At 48.9% G+C, this 17,043-nt stretch overlaps 1 long non-coding RNA gene across 1 annotated transcript in view; it reads right to left on the bottom strand.

The window, feature by feature from the left end:
* Positions 1–17,043, bottom strand: part of LOC140895144 (uncharacterized) — an 87,409-nt gene that overhangs the window by 23,272 nt on the left and 47,094 nt on the right. Inside the window, exon 2 of the long non-coding RNA XR_012154119.1 lies at positions 3,616–3,654. This is a non-coding gene — a long non-coding RNA (uncharacterized LOC140895144). The remainder of the gene's footprint in view (positions 1–3,615; positions 3,655–17,043) is intronic.

Raw genomic sequence — 17,043 nt, 5'->3', positions numbered from 1 at the left:
CCTGTCCCCCCGCACATCTATCTCTTGTTTCAAGTGCCCGAGTCTGGACACTGTATGGCTCACAGGCAGCTATGGGCTGGAGCATGCTCAGTACAGAAGAATCTTCAGAGTTTTTTGTTGCAACACTGTAGAAAGTCTCTACTGAGCATGTGCAAACTGCTTTTTTCAGAGGCTCATACCTTTGCCATGCCTGAGTGGATTTTCATGGGGATAGCAAAAGGCACATCCCAGCCTCGTAGGCCATCCCCCTGCCAAATTGCAAGTCCCTGCTTCAAAGCACGGAGAATGGTAGAGCTTTCCAAAGAAAAAAATACCAGAATTTTTAACATAGGCAACATAATGCACTTTCCCTGGCCTTATTACTGGAAATGGCTGAATACTTTTGTGTTCAAATTTTCCAAAAACAGTTCAGCCTGAGGCAGACGCATGGCATGGAAAATTTCAGCCCAAATAGTTAAAATTTAGCAAAGTTATAAGTAACTGAAAATGGGGTCTTATAATGGGAAGTGTCGGGTGACCTAAATTCCTACGGGCATGTAGGAATGTTATCAGGAGGGCCAAATCGCACCTGGAGCTGCAGCTAGCCAGAGATGTCAAGAGTAACAAGAAGGGTTTCTTCAGGTATGTTGGCAACAAGAAGAAAGCCAAGGAATGTGTGGGCCCCTTACTGAATGAGGGAGGCAACCTAGTGACAGAGGATGTGGAAAAAGCTAATGTACTCAATGCTTTTTTTGCCTCTGTTTTCACGAACAAGGTCAGCTCCCAGACTGCTGCGCTGGGCATCACAAAATGCGGAAGAGATGGCCAGCCCTCTGTGGAGATAGAGGCGGTTAGGGACTATTTAGAAAAGCTGGACGTGCACAAGTCCATGGGGCCGGACGAGTTGCATCCGAGAGTGCTGAAGGAATTGGCGGCTGTGATTGCAGAGCCACTGGCCGTTATCTTTGAAAACTCGTGGCGAACCGGGGAAGTCCCGGATGACTGGAAAAAGGCTAATGTAGTGCCAATCTTTAAAAAAGGGAAGAAGGAAGATCCTGGGAACTACAGGCCAGTCAGCCTCACCTCAGTCCCTGGAAAAATCATGGAGCAGGTCCTCAAAGAATCAATCCTGAAGCACTTGCATGAGAGGAAAGTGATCAGGAACAGCCAGCATGGATTCACCAAAAGAAGGTCATGCCTGACTAATCTAATCGCCTTTTATGATGAGATTACTGGTTCTGTGGATGAAGGGAAAGCAGTGGATGTATTGTTTCTTGACTTTAGCAAAGCTTTTGACACGGTCTCCCATAGTATTCTTGTCAGCAAGTTAAGGAAGTATGGGCTGGATGAATGCACTATAAGGTGGGTAGAAAGCTGGCTAAATTGTCGGGCTCAACGGGTAGTGATCAATGGCTCCATGTCTAGTTGGCAGCCGGTATCAAGTGGAGTGCCCCAAGGGTCGGTCCTGGGGCCGGTTTTATTCAATATCTTCATAAATGATCTGGAGGATGGTGTGGATTGCACTCTCAGCAAATTTGCGGATGATACTAAACTGGGAGGAGTGGTAGATACGCTGGAGGGGAGGGATAGGATACAGAAGGACCTAGACCAATTGGAAGATTGGGCCAAAAGGAATCTGATGAGGTTCAATAAGGATAAGTGCAGGGTCCTGCACTTAGGACGGAAGAACCCAATGCACAGCTACAGACTAGGGACCGAATGGCTAGGCAGCAGTTCTGCAGAAAAGGACCTAGGGGTGACAGTGGACGAGAAGCTGGATATGAGTCAGCAGTGTGCCCTTGTTGCCAAGAAGGCCAATGGCATTTTGGGATGTATAAGTAGGGGCATAGCGAGCAGATCGAGGGACGTGATCGTTCCCCTCTATTCGACATTGGTGAGGCCTCATCTGGAGTACTGTGTCCAGTTTTGGGCCCCACACTACAAGAAGGATGTGGATAAATTGGAGAGAGTCCAGCGAAGGGCAACAAAAATGATTAGGGGACTGGAACACATGAGTTATGAGGAGAGGCTGAGGGAGCTGGGATTGTTTAGCCTGCAGAAGAGAAGAATGAGGGGGGATTTGATAGCTGCTTTCAACTACCTGAAAGGGGGTTCCAAAGAGGATGGCTCTAGACTGTTCTCAATGGTAGCAGATGACAGAACGAGGAGTAATGGTCTCAAGTTGCAGTGGGGGAGGTTTAGATTGGATATTAGGAAAAACTTTTTCACTAAGAGGGTGGTGAAACACTGGAATGCGTTACCTAGGGAGGTGGTAGAATCTCCTTCCTTAAAGGTTTTTAAGGTCAGGCTTGACAAAGCCCTGGCTGGGATGATTTAACTGGGAATTGGTCCTGCTTTGAGCAGGGGGTTGGACTAGATGACCTTCTGGGGTCCCTTCCAACCCTGATATTCTATGATTCTATGATTCTATGGGTGACCTTAATAACAGTTAATAATAATAATAAACGACCTGTTACGCTATAAGCTTGCACAGACCTGAATTGCTTTTAAAAAAACTTTCATTTTAATTTGTCTGCTTTTGCTAGCCCATATGTTTGCCTTGAGATGGCAAGATTCCCCCCCCTATAAATAGACATTTCAGAACAACTTTTTGCTGCCAGTTATCCATCCACACAACATTAGCATAATTATCACTGTGAATCTCTAATCTCTGCCATAACATATTCAGGTTTAAAATGTGGATTGGGTTTCATAAATTGTATAATTTGGATCTGTCCTGAACTAACAAATCTACAGGCAAATCACACTGGAAAGTTATGAACTTTATATAGTTTTAAGCTATAATTGCTTGAGATTTGTATAATGACAAGTGAGAAGGGAACTATGAATAATGTCTGCCACATATCCCGGAGGCAGAAACATATCACAGCCTAACTGATGGCTGTCAGGATAACTGTGCATTAATCTTTCATCTTCCTTATTTTGTTTGCAAATGTCTCTGAAGGACTGTGCTGTAATTGAGCTGGTGACAGTGGCAGAATTGTCAGAGGAATTTCTCTGACAACTTCTCTGAGTTGTTCCTCTGACAACTTTCTCTGAGACTTCGGCCCTCCTGTTTCGAGCCCAGCACAAATTGTTTCTGATGTTCTCCAGGGACCCATCTAAGGTAGGGGCCTATTGTTTTGCATTTATAGGCTGCTTCTGCACGTTGTTATCCGTGTTCATGGTCTCTGCTGCCACTGATAGCACCAGGAGATGTCTCTTGGCCCTTCAAGAGCCAGTGATGGTCTTTGCTGTGGGGTATAATTGTCTTTCCACAGCAAGGCTTGGCTATCTAGCCACTTCCTTGCATTAAAATTCCACTAAGAGATTGCTGATTTGAGCCCCCTTCACGCCCCGTCTCTCCACCCTTGGTCATCCCCTGTCAGGGAGCTCAGTCTTCCTGTGTTCAAGCTCATTATCTTGGAACTTTAGAGGCTTCCTTCAGGGCCTCATAAAGACAGTGACACTGCCCGTGCTTATCTGAGGGTTGTGTCCCAGCTGAACCTCCTGCTCTCTTAACAGGATAGAGTCTTTCTTTCCCAGGTTTCGCTGTGGGTTTACACCGAACGCTGTATGTTTTACTCCAGAGGCAATGAGGGTTATTTATCTCACAGTGCAGGTGAATGGGCTCACCTGGATTCCATGTGGACTGCTGCTGGTGGCGAGAAGTTTCTGGGAACAGATAAAGAGAATAACGAATGTTAAAGCTTTCCAAAGCTCTGTTATCTACCTACCTGGGGGAAAGGCCTACGTAAACTAAGCCTCCTGAGTTAATTTTCTCCATGTGAAAACAACCCAGCTGTTATCCAGAATTGGGTTTTGAGCCATCATGTTTGAGAGTGAGAGGAATTGCCTGTCAGAGCGGTCGGTTTCTGGCAGACACAGTTTTGCTGAAGGATTGAAAGGCTGCACGTGTGCAGGCTTTAAATGGGCAGTGAAGAAAAATACATGAAGCCATAAATGCATGTGTGTTCCCTGCCCAGCCTCTGAGTGATACAGGGCTTGGAACGATGGTTTTGGTGGTTAGGTGACTCACAACCTCCTCATCTTGTGGCAACATTTCTGTAGCACTCAGACTACAAATGAAGGGCTGGATCCTGCAGTCACTGCTCTGGCAAAGCTCCCATTAACTTCAGATAGAGCAGCCAGTTTGTTTTTTCTGAAGATTTTGACTTCAGTGGGAGTTTTGTCTGAGTAAGGACTACACAGGAATGGGCCGAAGAGATGAAATCATGTTCCTTTCCCGGCCAAAGGTCTGGAAATGCACGGGTGTAAAGCAGGAGTACTTCAGTTGAATTCAGTGGCCTTATGCTGATCTAAAACTGTGATATGGCAGAATCAGGCTCCCTTGAGAGCACTGGAATGAGAGGGAGGTCTCTTTAGCTCTTTCTATTTAATTAGGGGGTTATTCTGTCCCCGCTGTGCATTTGCACAGCTCTCGTTAGCATTAATGGGACTGGGGGGGTGTGCGTGCACATGCAATGGGAGAAGAATGCATATTCCTACCTGGAGATCCCCCCAGCTCTGCTGCCCCAAATCACGGTTCTTGTAACTTGAACAGTGTTTGCGGCGCATTGCCCAGGACTGAAGTGTATTGGCGGAAAGAAACCTTCTCATATCATCAGTATTTTAACCCCCATCGAAAGATAAGGACCAACTGGGCTAAATGCTTCTCTTCTGATCTTCCCCTCCCACAAGAAAAATCAGTACCCATCTGCATTTTTGCAGCGTTGATGCAGTGAAAATATGGAAGTGGGAGGGCCAGGTACAAAACCCCTCCACATCCCAAACTCTCGGTGTGCGTTGGAATGTTTTCTGCCGTGCGAGGAGGGAAGAACGTAATAAATTGGTTCTAGCAATGTTCATGTTCAGCTGGAACATGAGCAAATGTTTATATTCAGGGTTCCAAGAGCCCGAGACTAGCCGGGTAGTACACAGCAGAAGATATGACTGTTCTCTGGAGCACAGATAAGAGACCAGGGGCTTTCCTGTATTCCAGGCCTTGTCTGATTGTGTGAGCTGAAGGAAGCGCTGACATGGCCAGCCAAACCCGTGGGATAGCCCAGAATGCGTAACTTGATTGCAATGTACCGGCACAGCGCCCCCAGTGTTATGTCTGCCCTTCAAGGGCTTTGATCAGGAAACCTCCGGCTAATTTTAGAAAGGCTGCAAATAACCCTAGAGAGGAGCCAGCTGCAGCTTGCACAGACGTGATGGCGTGAGAATGTGGCACCCCATGGTGTGCCGTCCGATGGGGGATCGCTGGGCCGTCGGTATAGGCTGACATTGGTGCAAGCAGGAGTTTATCCCCTCCCCCTCTAGGATTCATCTCCCCCCCGACCTTTCTTCATCTCCAACCCTTCCACCTGACCTGCTGACCGCATGCCCTCGTGGTGGCTGGATACCCTTCCCAGACTCTCCCATTCTTCTCCCTCTCCTTCCCCTCACAATACAAGCATGGTCTAGCCTCTCTCTGCCCTGGGAGTATGGCTACAATGCATGGCCCTGGCCAGCTGACATGGGCGCTCGGGCTGTGGGGCTAAAAACAGCAGTGAAGCCTGGCTCTGAGATCCCACAAGGGAGGAGTGGGTCTCGGAGCTGGCTCTAGCCTGAGCCCAAATGTCTACACTGCTGCTCTTAACCCCGCAAGCCCGAGTCAGCTGATCCGGGCTCTGAGACTTGGTGCCACGGGATTTTTTATCACAGTGTAGACAGAAAGCCAGTCCTTGACCCCATCTCCCTCTCCAGTTTCCTTCCCACCTCTGCTCTTCCTCCGAGCTCATCCAGCAAGCTCTGGTCTTGCATTTCTCTCCTGCAGTGCCATCCTGGAGCCCCTCTGATCCAGCTTCTGGCCTCCCCACACCAACGGAGCTCCTCTGGCCACGGGCGTGACCGCTTGCTGGCCACATCTCCGGGCTTATGGTCCATACTCAATCCCCCTTAAACCCCAAGTTGTTTCTGCTGGGGTGATTTGTTCGCCCCTCTCTTGGCTTTGTCCTCTTCTGCTTCCACCCTTCTGGCTGCTCCTTCCAAATCTACCTTGGTGGGTCCTTGTCCTCTGCTCCCTTTAGGCCCTTTCCCTGGGTGATCTCCTTTTCGCAGGAAGTTTCAGCTGCCATTTCCTCACTGGTGACCCCCAGACCTAGCTCTCCACACCTCAGCCTGCATCTCTGATGCCTCCTCCATAACTGAAATTCTGGCATTTCCTCCGCCCCCAAGCCCATAGCATGACGGTCGTCTTTGACTCCCTCTCTCCTTTGCACCCCACGGTCAGGCTCAGTCTGAATCCTACCCAGCGTTTCTAAGATCTGACCATTTACTTCTATCCTCGCATCTTAAGCTCTTGTCCAGGCCCTCGTCACCTCTGGTTGTTGCTACTGCGACCTCCACCGACCCCAGCCATTCTGTGGCCAGAACCCACAGTCAGGGCTGGTATGCGTGAGAAGGGAGTTTTGGAAGCTGCTGCTACAGAAGTGATCTTTAAGTGGCCAAGGGAGATCCCGAGCAGAATCAGCAGGACAGCAATGTGCTGTTCGATCATGTCTTTCCAGTCATCCTGCTTCTTAATGATTACATCCACAATGCAATAATTAGTGAGACAAACATTTTTCCAAGTGGCTGGTTAAACACAGGGTGTGTGAGGATGATGACTAAGGACATTAAAGAAATAAAGATCCTGGAACTTGAATTGGGAAACTCTAAGTTGGTGGGTGAAATGGAAGCCAGCCTTAGCATTAGCTGATTTTCTTTCTGCCTGCCTGCCTGCCTGTAAATGACAATGACCCCCGACTCCCCAACCACCCCCTCTCCCCTTGCAGAAGATGTCTTCCATTTTGGAGTACCTGGGCTCTGCACCAAGCAAACTCGTTCTCACTTGATTAGGAAACGTGACATACCCTACTGCAGCCAGTTCCATTCTGCGAGTCTTACAAACTGAACTGGAAGTAAAAGGAAAACGAACAACTTCATTCAAATCTCCCTGTGTATCCCAAAAGAGCATCTCCATAGATTAAAAAACCATTTGAAAGGTGTGTCTCCACCTCCCTGCTGCCAAGATACTGTGTTGAATCATGACAAATTAGTCCTGTAAATCCCAAGGGAATTGATACCTTGCAATCCACTGAGACTCAAGCAGGTATGGCGCAAGAGAACCCAGGTCTTTCACAGGCATTACCTGCCTTTCCTAAACATGACGCTTACACCGCTTTGCTGATCTTAAATTTCCCCGGAGACTGCCCCAACCTCACGGAAGCAGTTAATTACGAAGTGGCTCACACGAACAGGCAGGGCAGCGATGCCAGGAGCTGGCGTGGCGTTCCTGACAGCTGTCAATATCTAGCAATGACGACAATGTGGCAAAAAGGGGTGTGATGGGTTTTTATTTTTCTCCTTAGGGCTTGTGTGGCCTCTCTGGCACCTCTGACAACACCCTCTTCTGTCTGGTGCTATCATTCTCGCGGTAAGCGGTAAATCTTCCCTTGATGTTATGTAGCTCCCAAATCTCTCGCCTCACCGGAGCAGCCAGCGTTAAGAAATGGAGGGCTGAACATATTGTGAGCACTAATTTTGGGAAGCTACTGTCTTAGCTAGGGAAGTCACAGTCCGTAATTCTGTTGGTGGAGCCCCTAAAGCCCGTGCAATGTCTTCTTTTCCCTTCAAACCCGGCTCAAGTAGCTTGATGTGCTTGTGATACTGGCGTCGTCTTTCTTTCTTTCTTTCTTTCTCCTCTGGCGAAGTCATCCAGCGGGAGCGGGAGAGAACACCGCAAACGAAGGAACGCTGCAAAACATTTGAAAAGTTGCTGGTTTGATATTTTTGTTGTAATTTTGCTGACCCATATCCACCCTTGTTCACGGGGGCTCCCAGTCCGGTCACTTTCACACCTGCTGCCATTTAATTCTCTACATCCCAACTGGCTCTGCCGGTTTCGGTTTGTCAGTTTCATCTGCTCTGAATGTTCCACTCACCCCACCCCGGCTCTGTAAGGCCTTTAATCTTTGGGAATTTTTTCCCCCCTGACATCTCTGAGTCTCTTGTGAAATGCAAATTAATTAGATTCTAATTACTCGCTGTGTGCTGTTTCTGTTTCACTCTCTTGTTAGGTTAGTCTAACATCTTTGTTGTCAGCTGTATGTTGTATGTATTCAGTCCGTTAAAAGTGAGCCTCGTTCAGCGGGAGACAGGCAGAGCAAAGAGACAGTTTCTTCCCCTCCTGCTGGGATTTTGTCAGGAGCAGCTTTGTCAGCAGTTCCACGCAGCAGCTTAAAGGCAAACCTGGGCTCTTTTTTTTTATTGTTCATTTTTCTCCCCATTTTTTTATAACCTTGTGAGTTAAACAGTTTCCACATAACGTTTAGTGAGCATCAGTTGACACTACAAAGTCACCAGGCACAATTCAACGCAGTATTTTTCCCAAGCTGGCCTTTGTTTATTTATGCAGAGGGGACTTTTTTTCCTTCAGCTGGAAACCATGATACTTCTGTGCTGGGAGCCCTGCTAGGGCAGCCTGGTGGAGAGCCTTCAGCTTTAAGCATCCCAAAGCACTTTTAATTCTGTGTGTGTGCACGGCCGCTGGAGTGCAGCCACACTCGCAGTTGGGGAAGGCAGCCGACGGGTACCCAGCCTGCAAGCAGCTGTGGCATCACCCGCTCTCGCTGCAGAACGGTCATTGGATCCTGAATGCTCATGCAGACGTTGGTTCAGAAGGTTCCAGCCAGAAGAGCCTGACCTAGTAGTAAACTAGACGCTCCTTGGTTTCTCTAGTGTTGCCAAGTCTGTATTGCAGTTACTCAGCCTGGTCCGTCTACCTAGCCCGGTACAGCCGTTGTTCTGTATATTTGTCATTTGTGGTAGTCTCTGACACCCGGGCATGGACCAGGACCCCGCTGTGCTAGGCGTTGTACAGACAAAAGAACAAAAAGCTTGTCCCTGCCCCAAAGAACAGTTGATGCTCTCATAAGATGCAGGCGAGGTTCTAGGTAGTCTAGTTACTACTCACCAGGGACCAGACTCGGACCCTGCTGAGCTGCGAGGTCAGAGCCAGGCCCCAGCCCAGGGGGGCTCCATGCTGGTGAGAGATCTCTGGCTGAAGCTGATCTATATCCAGCTGGGCCCAGGTCCTCCAAGGTATTTAGGTGCCCAGTTTCCACTGAATTCCATGAAAGTGAGGTGCCTAAAGCACTTCTGAGAATCTGGGCCCTAGCTCTATCCCACCCACAGTGACAAACACAACCAAAGGACTGGAAGCCCGTTAGCGGAAGTCCCTTCCCCTCACCATGGCTCCGTGCCCATTCTCTGGACTCTTGGGATGTCAGTGTTGCACTCATCCTCCTGTCCTCAGTCTGCCAGCTGAGAGGGACCTGAATTTCTAGAGCATAAAAGTCCAACAATCCCTCTCCCCTAGGCTCCCACGCCCACACCCTCTTTATACATTCAAGAGTGCGAGGTGCTTTGATACTAGGCGATGGGCACCAGAGATGTCCCAGAGATGGCCAGATCAATACGTCATAAAGAAACAATGAAGGGCACAAGCCCAATTTATTTTCCTTTGCAAGTGGCCCTCAGTCCCCCACTTCAAGCCCAACTATCAGGCTCTCTTACTAAGCTAACTGGACTCTTGGCAGGTGGGGGCCTGTGGGATTTTCAGCGCACGGCCTGCTACATCGTTCTCATGATGCCATGTGTCCAGTCATGGTCCTCCCAGCCATCAGTACAAACCGAACAAGAAATCACAGAGACCCAGAGTCTGGAATTAAAGCAGAAAATGATCAGAACTAATCCAGACTGCTCTATATATGCTAGGCAGAGAAGCAGGAGAATGCAAGACCTTGTTAAGGCTGGCTAAGATACATAACGATGGAGACTGCCAGTTGGTCTTTATCCAGAGCTCAGGAAATTGGGGCAGAGGAATATTTAAGAAATGTGCTAGGAATGGAGGATAGTCAAACGGATTTGTTACATCCAGACATAGCAGGTACATCTAGTTGCACTGAACAAGTGGAGAGAGTACAGCCATCAGCTGTGAAGTGAATAGCAAAGCTGGCATGTCCGTGATCATAATTCGCCTGGAACATTCACACCCGCTTCAGATCAATGGGTGTGAACGTTCGCACCTCTTGAAGAGCTTATTATTTCAATCTGCCTGGCTGCAAATGATTGGTTTAAAAATTGTGGGCTGAATACCTGCTACCTGACTATTTAGTCTCATTATGTCCTTTAGCTTTGGCATGTTTCTCATTATGACACTTAAAGTTACTAAACGGGAAGGACTAGCCTAAATTGTAGTTTGGTTCCCTACATTTTTGACCCTCATAAAAGATGTGGACAATTAAATGAGTGTTTATCTCTGATAGCGTTTTCTTTTTAAAATGGAGTACTGAGACATTTCTGTTTCTCTGTATTTATAAATTGTACATGTTTCCTACAGGCAAAACTGTTGACACCAGATTAAACGAAAACCCAGGAATACTAATAAATGGCTTTCCTAGTTGCATCTGTGATCTGTATGGCCCACGGTTATGGGGAGATATTTGCCATCATTTGTATCATGGTAGAGCTGAGATCAGAGCCTCACTGAGCTAGACACTGTGTAAACTCCTAGTAAGAGACAGCCCATGCACTGACGATACATAGATTATAAAACCAGAACAGATCACTGTGATTATCTAGTCTACCTGTTGTATAACACTGGCCATAGGACTTCCCTGAATGAATTCCTGTTTGAACTAGAGCCGATCTCTTAGAAATACACGTTTAATCAACTTTAAATGTTGATTTAAAAAATTGCTGGTGATGGAGAATCCACCACGACCCTTGGTAAGTTGTTCCAAGAGCAGACAGACCCAGGCTGGGAGAAAAGGCATGCTAATATGCCCATTTTACAGATGAGAAATAGAGGCACAGAGAAAATCAAGGGTGAAATCCTGGCCCCAGTGAAGTCAATAGAAGTTTTGCCCTTGACTTCAGTGGGGCCAGGATTTCACGCTAAGCAACTAACCCACTGTCAAAGAGGCAGCCCTAGGAGGTGACCCCAGATCGGTCTAGTGCAGTGGTTCTCAGCCTGCAGCCAATCAGCACACAGCTGCAGCCCGCGTGACATCCTCCTTATGGGTAGTGTATGTATTGTGTGGATGCAGTCCGCACAGAACAAGACTGGCAATGTTTAGTCAACTGGAATATTGGTACAACAGCCTGTCCTATTGTCCCATTGTTCCCCTGTGCTCTCTGTCTGCAGCCACCTGTTTTGTCTTGTCTTTTAAGTTTGACTGTACGCTTTTTGGGGGGAGGGACCGTCTTTTGGTGCAGTGTCTGTGCACTGGGGCCCTGTCTGTGGGTGGGGCCCCCGGTGCTACAGTAACCCCAATAAATAATAGCAATCCCGACAGAGCAATGGCTTGAACACGCCCTGTTAGTGATGTGAGGTTTCCGGCAGGGCAAGAGGGAGAGAGGCTGGGGCATTGGTATTTTTAACTTTGGGGGGGGGGGGGGTTAGGGTAGGAAGGGATTAGCTAAGTGGAAAGACTGGCCAGGAGAGAGAGCACTAATGGGACACGGATGGGGGGGGAAGGAGGGGTGCGTGGAGCGCACGTGGACTGAGGCTAGGGGAAGGGAGGGAGAGGAGGGGAATGCAGCACATTTAAAAAACCAGAAGGATGGTTCTTCGGTTCAACGTGTGATGTTTGTTTGGTTCTGAGAAGCATTCCAAGCCCGCTGGCAGTGAGTAACAGGCAACAGCTGCCGGCCTGGGGACGCACAATCCCTTCCTTGTTGTGGCATCAACGGAAAAGCAGATAGTGCAGTTCTGTCCACGCGACCACATGTGCAAACTGCCCCTTGGCAGACACCTGCACTGCAGACACAACCAGCCAGCTCACGTCGAAGTCAAAAGGCCACAAAAATGAGAGCAGATTGTTCTGGGAACTGGAGCTGGCATGTTTCTCACCACCGCAAGGTAAAGTGTTTGCTCAGGTCGGAGCCGCTGTATCGAGCTGTGCTGCCCGGTGATCTCCCAGACGCATCCTACTGTGGAGTCCCTGGCGCAGCTTGGTCCAGCTGGTTTCAATGGGGGATCCTGATTCACCACCAGCTAAGAACGGTGGGGCAGGGACTGTCTGTCTCCTGTGTTTGTGCTTAGCACAGTGGGGCCCTGGTGCAGGGGTGGGGTTTCTATGTTCTACCGCAATACAGATAATAAAGAGCAACAACTACTTACACTGCACTTGGACAGATTTTGTCCAAACACTAATTTGGGAGAAGTGGCTTGCAGAAAATAAGCACTCTGGTCCACTAATTACAGGCCAGTGGTTGAGTCAAATTCTCCTCTCTGATCTCTTATCCACTCTGTGGATTTCTGTCGCATACTGTGTGCCTCAGACTTCCCACTGGCACAAAGTGTAGGCTTTTCAGCATGTACGCTCGGGAGTTGGTGGAGGAGAGATTAGTGAGGCAAGACGGGCTGACTGTGAGCTAAATGGTGGTGGTTAGTTAGTAAATAAAATGAAAAGTGAATGGGAGGTATTTTTTCCCCAAGGCCTGAAGGCAAGGTCTCCCATCTCCAGCAGTGATGCGGTGGGGCAGACCGGAAGTCGTTTGATATCGGTATCTGATGGAACTGATCTGATATTGACCTCTCACGGGGCAGCCAACGTCTAGGATCCAACGCACTTGCAGTGATGTGTACTGGGAGCTGAAACCAGCCAACCCTGAGGTGGTACGTCCTTTATTCTAACTATTTATTAGAATAGCTGGGCTTCGATTGCAGAGCACAAGAAGAAGTGCAGTGAGAAAGATACCCTGAGTCAAAACTTAGGCTTTAGTTTTGCTACTAGGCAAGAGCAACTTGGACCCAGATCCTCAAAGAGCTTCAATGGGAGTTAGGTGCTGAAATATCTTTGCAGATCTGGGCCTTGATGCCTGTCCCGGAGAGCCCTAAGTACCGCAATATAGGCTCTTCTCTGCTCCCTGCCCAGCCACGTTCACCTTTTGCTTAGGCATACGACACTGCACACCTGTGCAGAAACCTCCAGTCCCTGGTTTTCAGGAAGGTGCAATGTCTGTGATCTCGATTCCTGACCGGCCTGCTGAGTGGGTACCGGCAGTGGAGCACGCCCAAGGAGCTTACACTTCCTTCCGAGCCCAAAGCGACGGCATGCCGACAAGACGTTGGATGCTGGCGTGGGGCTGTGTTCTGCCGGGATTGCGGGGGGGGTGGGGGTGGGGGTGGGGGTGGGGGTGGTTGCGATTATTCATGTGCTCAGAAAAAGGAGACTAAATCATTATTCAGGCTTGTTGTTTGTCCTGCACTGAAGGACATCCATTGCCAAAGTCTCTCCCCCAGTTTCTGCTGAGGTTTCCCTCCCCCCATCCCCAGGGAGGGCTCTTGTTATGATCACTCCTGCCAGCAACTCCAGCGTGGGGTCAGATGATCAGAAGGAGACAGCAGCTCAAGCCAGTGGATGCTGTTCCGTTACCATCCCAGAGAGAGAGGTGTGGGCTGGGGATCTGAACCCAGGCCCAGGTACCAGCGACTCCTGAGCTCTAGTCCTGCCCCGGCAGCAACCCCTCGTTGGCCTCCAGCCTCCCCGTCTCAGCGCCTGGTCCGCAGTGATCGCACAGGGGGCTGTAAGGAGTTTGGAAGATGAAAAAGTCCTGACAAGTCCTGCCCGTTGCGCTGCCAACTTGCAGGATAACTGACGGGTTTTCTTGTGAAAGCCGAACAACGCGGTGACAGAGACATCTCTGATGTTGCTAGCGCTGCCAGGATGGCCAGCCGGTGCCACTCAGGCCGACACAGCCACAAGGTACTCCTGGGCCAGAAAGACTACAAGGGAAATGATGCTTAGTCCCTGGGCGTGAACTACAATGTCTGTGCAGCAAAACAGATCAAAGTTTTGCAAAGGTTTTTCCTCTGAATATTTTACAGCCCGTAAATAATGTTAAAACCCAACCTGCATCTTCTCTCGCCCTGATATTTTTCTCCTGGAGAAAGCATGGATACATCCTTCTATCCTGAGTTTGTTGCCCTAGGAGACACACTGACAAGCATCACAAGCTTTGAAAGTCAATTGCTCGCTGGAGTTGAAAATGTGTTTTCAGGTATCTGGCTGATAGATCCTCCATGAGGAGTATGTGGCTTGAATGTTAAGTGAAGTAACGTTGAGGGCAGCCCCTGGGGCGGCGAGAAGGGGAGATTGCTGGGCTGTGATTTTCAGTGATAAAATACTCCCGTTCCAAATGACCATAATCTCTGAATTTGAAGTCCTTGCTCAGTCACTTGATAAAGAAGGCACAATTTATATTTAAAAGCACTATAAACTTTCTGCCATTGCAGAAATTATTTCAACTGAAAATGAATGAAGATTAAAAGTTTCCATCCCCCCAGGGAAATGGTTGTGACTTTGGGTTTTACATTTACTGCTGCACACAGGTTGCAAAGCTTCCCAACGTCCGCTCCATAAACTGCAAAATTGCCAGCTAATGATCCAGGGGTTAATTCACCAAGAATTTCACTTTCGGGCCCTGTGGCTTCTGTAAGGTGCCAGGCTGAGAGCTCTGATGTCCTCTAGCCAGTGGTGAGCTGGAGCCGGTTCGCTAGAACCGGCTGTTAAATTTAGAAGCCCTTTTAGAACCGGTTGTCCCGCGAGGGACAACCGGTTCTAAAAGGGCTTCTAAATTTAACCGGCCAAAAGTGGCGCCTTAGGGGCCGACCCCATGGGTGCTCCAGCCCTGGAGCATCCCAAGGAGTCGGCGCCTAAGGCGCCACTTTTGATGTGATCAGTGCGGGGAGCAGCCACTCCCCCTGTTCCCCCCCAGCTACGCTCCCCTGCCCCTAGGAGCCAGAGGGACTTGCCGGATGCTTCCTGGGAGCTGCCCCAGGTAAGCACCTCCGGGACTCCCCACCTCGCCCCCCGGCAGGTGCCTCTGGCTCTTAGGGGTGGGGTGGGCACCCACTACGGTGGCCCACGAGATCCTCCTGCCAGGTTCTGGGGGCAGTCAGAGGACAGGGAAGGGGGGTGGATGGGGCTAGGGGGAGGCGTCAAGGAATGCGGGGGGGTTGGATGGGGCAGGAGTCCCGGGGGGTGGGGGTGGGCAATGACCCCCTCGTGGGGTGAGGAGGGAACCCGTTGTTAAGATTTTGGCAGCTCATCACTGCCTCTAGCTACCAGACAGGTGCTGCATATCCACCCCCGAGAATGGAGGTTTCCCCAGTAATGTGACTCAAGCCTTTTTGGCAGGATTAAGGAGATAATGTCTCCAGGGCCATCACTCCTTGGTGCCTCTGCTGAGGCTGCCAGTTTGGTTGAGAGTGTTGTGATTTCAGGCACCTGTCCACTAAAACCTGAACTGTAATTATCAAACTTATTTCACATGAGTCATGAAACACCTGTCAGACCCAAACAACTTAGGAGGGCTTCTGACCTGAGCTGGATTTGAACTGGTGGTCACCAAGGCTATGTCTACACTGCACGCCCCCCACTCCCAGCCACACATATAAATAGCAGTGTAGACAGTGACGCACTGCTTAGGTGAGCAGGACACAGACCCAGCAGAGCCTTCGGGTATGTACCCACATGGGCTTTCTACACACCCACGCTGTGCCTAGTGGAACAGTCCACTCTTCACTGCAGCATATAGCTACAGGTACCCTGCACGCCAGTGTAGACAAGGTGCAAGAAGCGATGGTCGCTGCCTTGCCTCAACTCCCATCTCTTTCCCATTTCAGCCATCTTGGTAGTTGAGGATTTGCTGTAGAGCCCCTGGTTAGAGTATTTGAACACGGAGGGAGAGATTTTCAAGTGCTTAAAGATGAAGATAGGTTCCTGCTGGAGTTTACAGAAGTGGCTGTCCCTGGGTGTTGGGCAGCTCATCTTCTTGGGTTTTTTTGCCAGTCCCACTAGCTGCCCATCTGCATTTGTAGGCCCTGGGATCCGCAATTCCTCCAGTCCTTCCATATTTCTGTACAGTCACGGAATGTACCCCAAGACCTCCGCTTACCATTATTCCCAACAGTATTTTAGTTTGTGGGGAGAATAGAATAAAGGCTGGATTTATTCACATGCAGGGATGCACCATTTAATTAGGTCTATGGCTAATGCATCAAATCTAAAGCTGTGTACCAGAGTACTCGTGTCGGTGGGAATGAAAATGCAAACAAACCAGCAATGCATGTTTGATGTGGTTTAAATTAATCTCGATTGCTGTCTAATATTTTAAAAAGACACTTTTTATAACATGCAAGAATAATGTAGGAGAACTAATGTTCCCGTGTGAAACACCTTTCAGAATAATGATAAAGGTGCTCTTTAATCTACTGTGAGAAGTCTTTGTTATGAGAGCCTGTCACAGGAACAGGTGGCATCATGGAATAAATACAACAATTAATGAGGGGTAAATTTGCATCTCCTGACTTTTGCACGCCTGTTCTTAGTACAAACGGTTTGGTTTGGTTTTCTGAGTGAGTCAAGAGAATTACAGGGGACTCGGGCTTTGTCCGTTGTTTATTTATACTTCCAAAGACGATGAAGTGTCAGAGACGTGCTGCACGTGAACGAAATGCTCCATTAAATTTTCCCTCTGAAATTAACCATGTTCGTCTAAAATAAGAGCTACAGCCTAATGATGGACTGATGCAAATTTCAATTTGCATAAATGAGCTAAAGCACTCATTCTTACTGCGCACTACAGGCCCAACGGGCAGGGAAATATTAACAGGGAATGCCTGGACTTTCATTAACGTACGCATCAGAGAGGGGAGACTGGAGGGAGTCGACTGAATTCTTAATTGTTCCTTGAACAAATATGGGCTCCGAACATGACAGAGAGAGAAAGCGTTCCTTTCGGAGCCAGGGAGAACATTTACAATGATGTTCTGATACCGTGGAGGAGGCCTGTATTCCGAAAACGTGCTGCATTTCAGATGAAGGTCTCCAGGGCCTGGCATGCTGATTCAAACGGCATGATGGCTAGTAGATGTGACAATGAGACCTTAGGCTCTGCTTGCACTTTCCTTCAGTTCCCCCCCTCCCCCAACCAAGAAATTCATGGGGCGGTGAGAGACACCTG

The sequence above is a fragment of the Lepidochelys kempii genome, chromosome 10 (genome assembly GCF_965140285.1).
Source record: "Lepidochelys kempii isolate rLepKem1 chromosome 10, rLepKem1.hap1, whole genome shotgun sequence".
NCBI lineage: Eukaryota > Metazoa > Chordata > Testudines > Cheloniidae > Lepidochelys > Lepidochelys kempii.
The sequence above is the reverse complement of the archived record's forward strand: the minus strand, read 5'-3'. Positions and strand labels throughout refer to the sequence as shown.